We start from the raw sequence: 12,527 nt of genomic DNA, 5'->3' as shown, positions 1-12,527 counted from the left end.
TATATAGCGCTGACTGGTTGTCACAATGAAGAGTAACAGGCTTCAAATCGGACATGCCAAGTTCTTCTAGAAGTCTGACCACCCAAGTAATCTCTGATGATGCGTGAGACATCGCTTTGTATTCAGCTTCAGAAGAACTTTTAGAGAGAGTACTTTGCTTTTTAGATTTCCAGCTGATCGGAGATTGACCAAGTAACAACACATAACCAGTAACCGATTTTCTGCTATCTGCACAGGACGCCCAGACTGAATCAGAATAGGCTTGTAAGGTTAGTTTATCTGCTGCTTTGAGGATGATTCCCTGTCCAATGGTACCAGCAATGTAACTTAAAGTATGATGAAGAGCTTGAACATGAGATACTCTAGGTGCGTGCATAAACTGACCGAGACTTTGAACTGTAAAAGCCAAGTCAGGTCTTGTGTGGGTAAGGAAGTTAAGTTTCCCAACAATGCATCTATATTGGTCTGGTGCAGAGTACAAAGCACCTTCATCAGCAACCAACTTAAGGTTCAAAGGCAATGGAGTTGAGACAGGCTTTGTAACATCAAAATCACAATCTTGAAGTAACTCTTTTGTAAACTTGTGTTGAGTGAGAATGATGCCCTGGGCAGAATGATGCCCTGGGCAGAATAGCTAACATCAATCCCTAGGAAATAATGAAGTTTTCCCAGGTCTTTTATGCTAAAAACCTTATGCATGTGCTGCTTTAACTTAGTGATTGCATCAAGATCGTTTCCCGTGACAATAATGTCATCAACATACACAGCCACAACTGTTTCATGTGCACCTTCTTTCTTCAAGAAAAGAGGATAGTCATTCTTTGACTGTGTGAAGCCTTTTAGTTTCAACTCAGCATGAAGCCTAGAAAACCATTGTCTACTAGCTTGCTTTAGGCCATATAGGGACTTTTTAAGCTTAAAAACATGCCCTTCTTCATGAGAAACACCTTCTGGGATCTTCATGTACACTTCTTCGTGAAGCTCTCCATGAAGGAAACCGTTGTTGATGTCTAGTTGGTACAAGTCCCAACCCCTATTTGCTGCGAGAGACAAAATGCATCTGATAGTTGTCATTTTGACAACTGGAGAGAAAGTTTCTTGGTAGTCAATACCAAATTTTTTAGTGAATCCCTTCGCTACCAACCTAGCCTTGTACCTTTCTAGGCTTCCATCATAATGCTTCTTGATTCTGTAAATCCATTTGGACCCAATTGGTTTCTTACCCTTAGGTAATGGAACAATATCCCAAGTGTCATTTTTCTCTAGAGCTGCTAATTCATTTTCCATAGCTTGAACCCAATTAGTATCAATAGAAGCTTCAGAATAAGATGTCGGCTCAACTGTTGTGCTAAGTTGAGAAATAAAGGCTTGAAAAATCTCAGGAATATGATTAAATGAAATCAGATTACACCAATGTGCAGGAGAAGTACAATCAACAGCTGAATAATTGCATTGGTAAGCGTCTAAGTAACCTGGAGGCCTGCTTAGCCTTGTAGACCGTCTGACAGGTGTGAAAACTTGAACTGGGGTAGTATGTGGTTGAATAGAAGGAGAATGAGTATGAGAGGAGGGAGGGGGAAAAGATTCAGAATGAAATTCCTGAAGGAAATAATGCCCTTGGTCCAAGTATGCATTCTATGTTAAGTCTAATAAATGCGGTTCAGTATTAATTAACAAGTTAATAATTCAGTGAGATCAAGTGAGCTGAATGCCTAGCTAGAGGCCGCTTCAGTTCAAGTGGAATTAATGATATTAATCCACAGCTTACTCTTGACTGAACCCGTAGGGTCACACAAATAGTACGTAAACGGATCAAGTATTTAATGGCATTAAATACTCCATCTATGAATATTCGGAACCGACGGATCTTGGTTTCAGTGGGAGCTAAGATCGTCACAGGCAAGAAATGAATACTCCGGAAACGATGATATTGCCGGAAACGGAAATATGGATCGTATCGGAAATATGAATATTATCCAAGTCGTAGATGTTGCCGGAAACGGAAACATGGTACGTATCGGAAAATATTATTGGAAATGGAAATATTACCAGAATCGGAAATATTGCCGGAAACGGAAATATTGTCAGAATCGGAAATATTACCGGAATCGGAAAATAATTCCGGAAACGGAAATATTAAATATTTGTTCGAAACGGAAATTAATTCCGGAATCGGAAATATTAAATATTGTTCGTATCGGAAATAAATTCCGGAACTGGAAATTTAATCGGAAGCGTATTGTACGAATTAGCATCGGACGAGGCCTGCCGGACGAAGGCCCAGCACGAAGCCGGGCCATCGCCCAGCAAGCACGCGCGCCACAAGCCCAGCCAAGGCAGCGCCCAGGCCTACCGCAAGGCAGGCCCAGCGCGCGCCAAGGCCACGGATGCGTGGGCCGCGCTGCGTGGGCTGCTGCTCGCACGCGCATGGGCAGCCCTTGTGGCTGCCGTGTGTGTGTGAGTTTCTGCTCATGCGTGATTCCTAAATCTACAAGAGTTAGTGTATGATTAAATTCCTATTCCTAATTGGATAAATTAATTAAATAGAATTCATGTAGGATTCTAATTTCAATTAATTCGTATCCTACTAGGATTACGATTCCTTTTCCATAACTCTATAAATAAAGGCCTAGGGGTCATTATTTATACACAAGTTTTAAGTATTCAAAACTAAGATTTTTAAGCAGAAAAATCAGCCAATATTCTTGCCTACCTAACCGAAAATATTAGAACCTTAAGGGCGATTCTAGTTGGTCAATCTTAAGGCGGATCCGGACGTGTTGTGGACTATCTACGGAGGGACGACACTTGGAGTCCTAAAGACTTGTTCTTGTTCGGTTCGGGCGCAGCTAGGGAAGGCACGCAACAAAGAGTATGCATCTAAACTATGCTAAATGATTATGTGTAAATAATATGTTTCCTGGCTTTATGGTTTTTCCGCATGATTTATGAACTGTCATATGAATCATAACCTAACAGTGGTATCACGAGCCCCTTATTATTTTCATAATCTAATTTGCATAAACATGGTTAAATATTACAAATTTGCAAGAATTAAAAGGGGTGATTAATTTTCGTAATTGTTAATTAATTGCAAATTGCGTTTATTTAATTATACGTACGCAGTTTTTCGGCAGTTTCTTCGTTACTCATCCGAATTGAGTGATTTTTGTGTCAATTCCGCATGTAAAAGGCATTCTAAAATTTTGACAAAAATAATTTTTTCTGCCGAACCCAGAATTCTCAAATTCGAAGCCTAACTATGACTTTTCGAAGGTTTTAGTTTTTCGAATGCAAAATTTCGTAAATTTAAGATGTTAAATTAAATATTTGCGATTCTTGTTGATAAATCTTGAATTTTTGATTGACCTACTGCATATGTTTAACAAGTTTGAATGCCTAGTCTTGTTAATTATGCAATCTAATTATTAATTATGATTAATTTGTTGAAAATTAGAATAATTTAGAATTAATTTGATTTTCATAATTAATTGTAATTTAATTAGAAACCTATGATTAAAAACCACCATAAAAATTGTAAATTTACGATAAATTTTAAATTTTTATGACCTAGACTTGAATCCATAACAATCGGAAATCAATTGGATAATAAATTTTCGATTTTTCGCCCTAAAATTATGAAATTAATATTATTTATTAATTTGTCATTAATTTTAAATATAAATTTTAAATTTTTATGCGATTCGCTCATAAAACTTGCACGCACGAAGCAATGGACGCTTCGTGTTACCCTTAAGGGGTGTTGTATAATGCGGGCATGCGACGACGAGCAAGGGAGCTCGTCGCCCGTGCGGCACGAATGCAATGAGCAAGGGCGTAGTGCACGAGCACAAGGCAGCAGCCCTGCCTTGTGTCGTGTGCCACGAGCAATGGACGAATGGGCATGGGCGAAGGGCGAGCCAAGGCAGTCGCGTGTGGGCAGCAAGCGAGCTGCGCCACAACGCGCGCTGCCTCGCACAAGAGCGCGCAGCCTCGCGCGCAGCGAGCGCAAGCTCGCGTGCCACGAGCGCTGCGCCCAGCATTACTCGCGCGCACAGCGCGCGATGTCGCCCGCCCAGCGAGCGATGTCGCGCCCCAGCGAGCGATGGCTCGCGCGCACAGCGAGCGATGTCGCGCGCCCAGCGAGCGATGTCGCACGCCCAGCGAGCGATGTCGCGCGCCCAGCGAGCGATGTCGCGCGCCCCAGCGAGCGATGGCTCGCGCGCACAGCGAGCGATGTCGCGCGCCCAGCGAGCGATGTCGCGCGCCCAGCGAGCGATGTCGCGCGCCCAGCGAGCGATGGCTCGCGCGCCCAGCGAGCGATGTCGCGCGCCCAGCGAGCGATGTCGCGCGCGCGCACTGCGAGCGATAGCTCGCGTGCGATGAGCGCTGGCGCGCGCAGCGAGCACCAATGCGTGCGGAGGCTTGCGATAGGGAAGCAGCAGCTATGCGACGAGCGCATGGGCTGCGCGCACATGGCCAGCAATGGCTGTGTGCGTACGGTCCATGGGCGTGCAACGCGTAGGGTGTTTGCGTTACGATTAGATCGTTTTGAATGTTTAATTTGAAAATTTCAGTTCACGTAATTTTAATTAATTTTAAAATTAATAATTTGAATTATTTTCTTGGATTTTAATTTTGAATATTATAATTATAATAAATGTTATTTATTCTAATTATTTTACTAAAATTAAAATCATGAATTAATTTAAATACGACTGAAATTAAATTAAATTTTTGGATTCAATTATAAATTGATATGAGCTTTAAATTTTAATTAAATTTGTATGTTTCCGGTTAGACTAGAAATACATTTTTATGTTTAAAATTGGTAAAGCATATGAATTTATTGGTTTAAGTGGGAGCGCTTTTTAGTCATAAACTCTTGATTAGGTCTACAAATCCTTAAGGTTAAAACAACTTGATTAGAATTAATAAGGACTGAATAATTGGTAGATTATTGGTGCCCTTGATTAATTGCTGCAAATGTTTACGTGATGCATAATGTGTTTTACTAACCAGCTACGTGGGCCATTCATGATAATGAATGGGTGAATGGTATATATTGTATATGTACTGTTTTGCAGGTTATAAAGTGACTAGTATGGCCCAAATAGGATAGAAAATATGGTCTGCGTACCATTAATTTGAATGTAATTGGTCTAAAGTACCAAAGTTATTTTTCAATTCAAATATGGTCTGCGAACCATCAAATAGTTGTAATTAGTTATAGCTTATCCTATTTGAAGAAAATGGTGCCTCCCACGGAGATTTTCAAGACGGACTTTGAAGTCAAAGCTTCAAGATGAAGTCGGGCCATACTAGATCACAAATATCTTATGCATGTTTTAAGTTATTTATTGCTTTTAAATATGTCTTAAAATGCATGAGATCAAAAGCTTGATTATGTTGCATGATTAAGGATTTTAGTTCACTTAAAATCTAACCAACATAGTAAGAGCCTTAAGTTCCAAACTTAAAAATTGAGTTAAAAGGTGCCATGCCAAAATATACACTTGCTTGGATATCCTTTACATCAATCTAGTAATAGTTTTCGCTCAGCGAGGTGTTACTTATTGGTCCTAAAGGGGCAAGGTACATAAATAATTGTGAGTACATGTTAGTTTTGGTGAAACTCAACGATATAAGTAAGGAGTCCTTTTATGTCGTGGCAAAATCGATAGGTTTACCTAATAAGTTCTTAGACGTACCTATCAACCAAGAATAGTTTCTAGACTATTAGCAAAAGGCTTTTGCTTACCTAAGATGTTTTAGGATTAAGTCGACAAACTGTGCTTAGTTCTTCAATGATTTTAGGGTCTTGGAATCATTTTATTCACACCTGCCGGAACAATAAAATCGAATAAAATGCTAATAACTTGTTTGAATTGCATGGTTGCTTTAATTTCAAGTTATTATTCATGATAAATGTTTAGACTTTGCATGCTTCAATGTATGTTTTAATTATTGTTTATAATTAAATATCTTGCACTGCAATAAATCCTTTTAGAAAGGTAACAGTAAATTTCCTCGATTGGTAGTGAATCCAAGAACGATTCACGGAAATGAGAGAAAGTGAGCAATTTAAAATGTACGTTTCTTATATCGACTTTTATGGTTGTTTTCGAGTATCAAAGTCGAATGGCAAACCGATTGGTGCTTGTGAATTCAAAATACAATGTGGTTTTGAGATCATAAAGCATTGAGTTTAAACGCTCAGCTTTACCAATGGTTAACAACCTAAAATCCTTTTTCCATTTAATTCTCGAATGAGTCTAGTTCCTAGACATTCGAATAGATCGATGCTTAGAGAACTTTAGAAGCTTCTGGTAAGATCATCTAGTTGAAACAGAATATTCAAGATAAATTAAAATGGTAAAGAACCTTGTTGGTGACATTGGACATGTCTAACAAAGTATAAAAGTCAACACTAAAGAATTCAATTCTTAAGACTATAAGAAAGGGTACAAGAAATAGGAAAACGAGGAACAAATGAAAGGAATTTACGATTCCGTTTCTACCTATAAATTTATGTTTAAAGAGAAGTGACCTAGCAATCAAACTTCCTTGGTATCATATACCGCTTGAGGTTCTTACTTCGGTAATAACTCAAATAATGGAAGCTAGGATACACCAATGACCTACAAGTGGGAAATGAAGCATGGCAATGCTACATTAGTTGTAGGGTCATCTAGTTTGTTTAAGTCCTTTCAAAGGCTGGAAGTTAATGGCTATTTTGTTCCATAATCAGCATACCTAAATTTCTGCTTCAAACACAGAAAGACTCACATTCAGAAGAACAAAAACAATGCTTGTTTGTTTGTTTATTTGAATGAAATGGTCAATTACTGGTTGAGTCAATATGCTTGATTAAAACAAACAACTCTTTAAAGAACTTTACTAGGTTCAAATCAAACCCTTGATTTGAGTTCCATTAAATCTTTGGCATTGTTGCTTAGACCATATCAACAAGTTAACATTCATAAGCTCTATTTTGATGGACTTTTGAAAGTTGGTTGATTTCTAGATCAACTTAAGACAAGCTAGTCTTACTTGTTGAAAGTAACAAAGAATATGAACTATTGTTAGAACGCCTAGACGATAGAGTTCAAAGCTAAAGAAAGGTTTTATGACTTTATTATTTCGCATGGATTTGAGTGAATATAGGTTTATGTGATATAAGTTGAATCTGTTTGGCTAGTTCAAAGATTCAGAAGTATAAAATCCACTTGGCAAGAAATCATAAAGATCTAGGTTAGATCATGTTGATGATTACTTGAGACCAAATATGATTATCAATGATTGTGTGTTGTAATTTCACAATCTAGCTCCATAAGATATGGCATATCTTAGTTGGAATAATCGAAGTCAATTGGTACTTGATTCGATTAATGATGAATCATAAAAACTTTTCCTATAATTTCTAAAACAAAATGCTCAACTACCACCAAACTAAACCAAATTCGTCAAAGCTATTGAAAAGTAATTTCAGGATATCTTTTCATAATTATATATCTAAAGAGTTGCTAAACTCAGTGGGAGTTTAGTGTTTGTTATTCAACAAACTAAGGCCCAAGTCTAGATATATGTTTCATTGTGATTTATTCAAATGAGACACAAGGGTATTGTTTCTACCACGAATTTTTGAGAACATAATGTTTGTTTGCTCGAAATAATGTCCTTTTGGAGATTCGTTTCCAAAATGACAAGTGGGAGAAAATAGACCTCGAAAGTCTTCGAGGCGAACAACAAACATAAAACGGACATTCCGGAGGCTTTTCGAAGTGCTTCAGAAAATCCGAACTTATTCTTTAAGGACTTTAGAAGTGGCTTTAAAGAATAGATATCTCTTAGAAGACTTTACAAGCGCTTCAAGGAGAACAGAATATTCAAAGGACTTTCAAGTGGCTATTGATATTCTATTGTTTGATGTTCTATACCCAAGTAGGCATAGAATTCAAGTCACTGAAACTGTGAGATTCTTCTATTAGATAGTGAAGAAACATAGAGATCAGGTCAATGAAACTATGAGATTCTTCTATTAAATAGTGAAGAAACCTACAACTTGCAGTCAAACTATTATCATGTAGATTAATGAGTTTGTGACTTGTAAGAAAGCTATGACGAAACCCAGATTCCCTAAAATGGTTAGAGGCCATATATAGACTCAAATGTTTTAAATGGTTAGAGGCCATAAAACATACTCAATGTTTTGATGACAAAATTGAAATTTTGTTGATTTGCAAGAATAGTTTCACACCTATTGGTTGCAAGTTTGTTTTAAGGATAAAAACCATCAAACATGGAATTGTGTTCACACACAAAGCTAGATTAGTTGCTAAAGGTTACAAGCAAATTCATGGCATGGATTGTGTTGAAACCTCATGCATAATCGTAATGCTCAAGTCTATAATTCAAGCAATGATTGCATATTGGTACATATAGCAATTGGATGACAAAACGTATTCCTCAATCAAATGTTGGAATAAACTATGTACATGGTATGTCATAGGATTTGTGGATCCAAATAAATGCTTGAAAAAGAAAGCTAGCTTATGAAATCTAAAGTACAGATTTAAGCAAGCAATTGGGAATTAGAAATGTATTTTAGTGAAGCTAATAAGTATTTTAGTTTCATAAAATGTACATGATTCTTATAGATATATAAGAAGTTTAGTGGGAGTACATAAAAACTTATTTGGTCCTATGTGTATCACACACATATCTCTCTATTGTGAAATAACATTCAAATGCTAAATACTTAGATTTGAGATTATTCATCAATGACGGACCAAGGCGAAACTTAGTACATACTGGGTATTAAGATCTATTCACAAAGATCTTATGATATTGTTTTGGATTAAGTAAATGGCATTTACTAAATCAAACACGAAAGTCTCCATTGGAGATATTCGACCCATGTGAATAAATCTAAGTAAAGGATGTTTGAACTATGTATAAGCATTTACTAAGTTAAACATCAAAGGATCTAAATAAGATTCTTAACCTATATTATATGTCAAAGAATTTAGCTGGATTTAGTATCTACTGAAACTAGATAAGCTAAAGTTACATGAATAGAATTCAATTGGGAATTATTCTCCAAAAGAATTTATCATGTATGATATAATATGAGGATCGCCAAAAACGTATCGTATGACTTTAGGCATGACGAACATATACCAGTCTCTATTGATCTAAGTGAAGATCAACTAGATTGAGATCAAGAATACTTATGGTACTTGAAAAGGTACATAGGAATAGTTCTTGATTCAAGGAAATAAAGATATGCTAAATATTGATGCTACACGCATAAACACTGGCAAAGGATCAAGCAAGACCCTTTGGAGTTAACCATTGATAAGGACGAGCTATAGAGCATCGTGTTTTGAAATGGCAACATGGGTTGGAGACCATGAGTTGTTGCGTGGGAAATTAAAATATTAATTTCTATGTTCTAAGATATAGTTGGAGAGTCTTCCACATATCTATGAACTGCTTGGATAGGTAAATCCAAACAAAGCATCACTAGCAACCTATACAGTTGAAGTAAAAGTAATTATTGCCTAAGAAGCAATAAAACAGGGGTGTTTAAAGTTCTTCACTGAACTTGGGTAGATCACTTATCTGCTGGCTTGATGGTTCTTCATTGAAAAATGCGTAGAACCACTCTTGAAGCAAGAAAAACGTCTGCTAACTTGATGGTTCTTCATTGCAAAATGAGTAAAACCACCATCGAAGTAAGAAAGACTAGATCACATAATAAACAAACTCGAAAAGATCTTATCATCATATCTCGAAGAACATTCGATGAAAAGGATATTAAGATTGGCAAAGCATGATAACTAAACCTATGCAACAAGTGAGAAGCAACACTCACGTTGTAGCACTGGAAATCAAGCATAGCTTTGAATTCCATGAATTGTTTTAGAAGATGGGTTTGAGGCCCATGGTTATAAAACATTGGGGTTGAACATTTATCATATATGAAATGTATTTTCATATTCCATTTAATCTTGGTTTAGTATTAAATGATGAGTCCCTTCAAATTTGACGATATATTCAAGATAGACTGTCAGGACCAGTCCTGTGACTAAGAAATGTCTATCAAGTGAACTTGAAAGTCAAAGGTTGAAAATGGTCCCTATTCGGAGTTTTCTATAAAATTGGACGCATAGAAAACGTTAGACGATTAGAATGCAAGATGACTAGTAGTTCTGTTTCTTGAACTATGTGGACATGGCAATGTCATAATCATTTGCATAGATACTTACTTTGGGAAGACTAGTATCGGACAAGACCTATGAAACTTTACTGTAAGAGATGAAAATCTGTCATAAGTAAATTTCATTAAATTATTAGACACTAAATCCTCAATACCTGAGTGATTTGAGATTACTTGTTTGAGAACTGGTTGCTTTGACGTTGACCAACCGTCGCACCGTAAAAGGAGGCTATAAAGGCAACTCTCAGGTAATCACCTATCAAACGAAGTCTAATCTCAAGATCGCAAGATTGGGATTGTCCTCCCATAAATCGGGATGAGATGCTTAAAAGTTGTACAAGGCCACTCGGAGAGCTAGAAACTGTGAAATGCATGGCCGTGCTCGGATGAATCATAGGCTATGATTATCTGTTTATTTGATCAGTTGAACTCTGAAACCGAGGAACACCTCTGGACATAATAAGGATGACAACTCTTACCTTATGTTCAAGAGCAAGCATCGAGCGACAAAGGAATTAGGAAATGCACACTTGTCCCTAAGGACAAGTGGGAGACTGAAGGAAATAATGCCCTTGGTCCAAGTATGCATTCTATGTTAAGTCTAATAAATGCGGTTCAGTATTAATTAACAAGTTAATAATTCAGTGAGATCAAGTGAGCTGAATGCCTAGCTAGAGGCCGCTTCAGTTCAAGTGGAATTAATGATATTAATCCACAGCTTACTCTTGACTGAACCCGTAGGGTCACACAAATAGTACGTAAACGGATCAAGTATTTAATGGCATTAAATACTCCATCTATGAATATTCGGAACCGACGGATCTTGGTTTCAGTGGGAGCTAAGATCGTCACAGGCAAGAAATGAATACTCCGGAAACGATGATATTGCCGGAAACGAAAATATGGATCGTATCGGAAATATGAATATTATCCAAGTCGTAGATGTTGCCGGAAACGGAAACATGGTACGTATCGGAAAATATTATTGGAAATGGAAATATTACCAGAATCGGAAATATTGCCGGAAACGGAAATATTGTCAGAATCGGAAATATTACCGGAATCGGAAAATAATTCCGGAAACGGAAATATTAAATATTTGTTCGAAACGGAAATTAATTCCGGAATCGGAAATATTAAATATTGTTCGTATCGGAAATAAATTCCGGAACTGGAAATTTAATCGGAAGCGTATCGTACGAATTAGCATCGGACGAGGCCTGCCGGACGAAGGCCCAGCACGAAGCCGGGCCATCGCCCAGCAAGCACGCGCGCCACAAGCCCAGCCAAGGCAGCGCCCAGGCCTACCGCAAGGCAGGCCCAGCGCGCGCCAAGGCCACGGATGCGTGGGCCGCGCTGCGTGGGCTGCTGCTCGCACGCGCATGGGCAGCCCTTGTGGCTGCCGTGTGTGTGTGAGTTTGTGCTCATGCGTGATTCCTAAATCTACAAGAGTTAGTGTATGATTAAATTCCTATTCCTAATTGGATAAATTAATTAAATAGAATTCATGTAGGATTCTAATTTCAATTAATTCGTATCCTACTAGGATTACGATTCCTTTTCCATAACTCTATAAATAAAGGCCTAGGGGTCATTATTTATACACAAGTTTTAAGTATTCAAAACTAAGATTTTTAAGCAGAAAAATCAGCCAATATTCTTGCCTACCTAACCGAAAATATTAGAACCTTAAGGGCGATTCTAGTTGGTCAATCTTAAGGCGGATCCGGACGTGCTGTGGACTATCTACGGAGGGACGACACTTGGAGTCCTAAAGACTTGTTCTTGTTCGGTTCGGGCGCAGCTAGGGAAGGCACGCAACAAAGAGTATGCATCTAAACTATGCTAAATGATTATGTGTAAATAATATGTTTCCTGGCTTTATGGTTTTTCCGCATGATTTATGAACTGTCATATGAATCATAACCTAACAATTCCAAAGAAGAATTTGGAGAATTAGGAGAATTTTGGAAATTGTGAGAAGTAGAAATAGTCTCAGAATTATTATGTGAATGAGAATGAGATGGAGATGGTTTAAGAAAATCAGGAGTAACGATATCAGATAGAACAGTGAGTTCGGTAGAAGTAGGAAGAAAAAAAAATTGTGGGATATAAAGACGAAGTAGTAGTAGAAGAAGAATGAATAAGATGATATGGAAAATGTTTTTCATAGAAAATGACATCTCTAGACACGACCATCTTGTTTGTCACTAAATTGAACAATTTGTAGCCCTTTTGGCCCGGAGAATAGCCTAAGAAGACACAAGGATTTGCTCTTGGTTCAAATTTTACTCTATGAGAT

The sequence above is a fragment of the Spinacia oleracea genome, chromosome 5, assembly GCF_020520425.1.
Source record: "Spinacia oleracea cultivar Varoflay chromosome 5, BTI_SOV_V1, whole genome shotgun sequence".
Taxonomy (NCBI): Eukaryota; Viridiplantae; Streptophyta; class Magnoliopsida; order Caryophyllales; family Amaranthaceae; genus Spinacia; species Spinacia oleracea.
Note: the sequence above shows the minus strand (reverse complement) of the source record.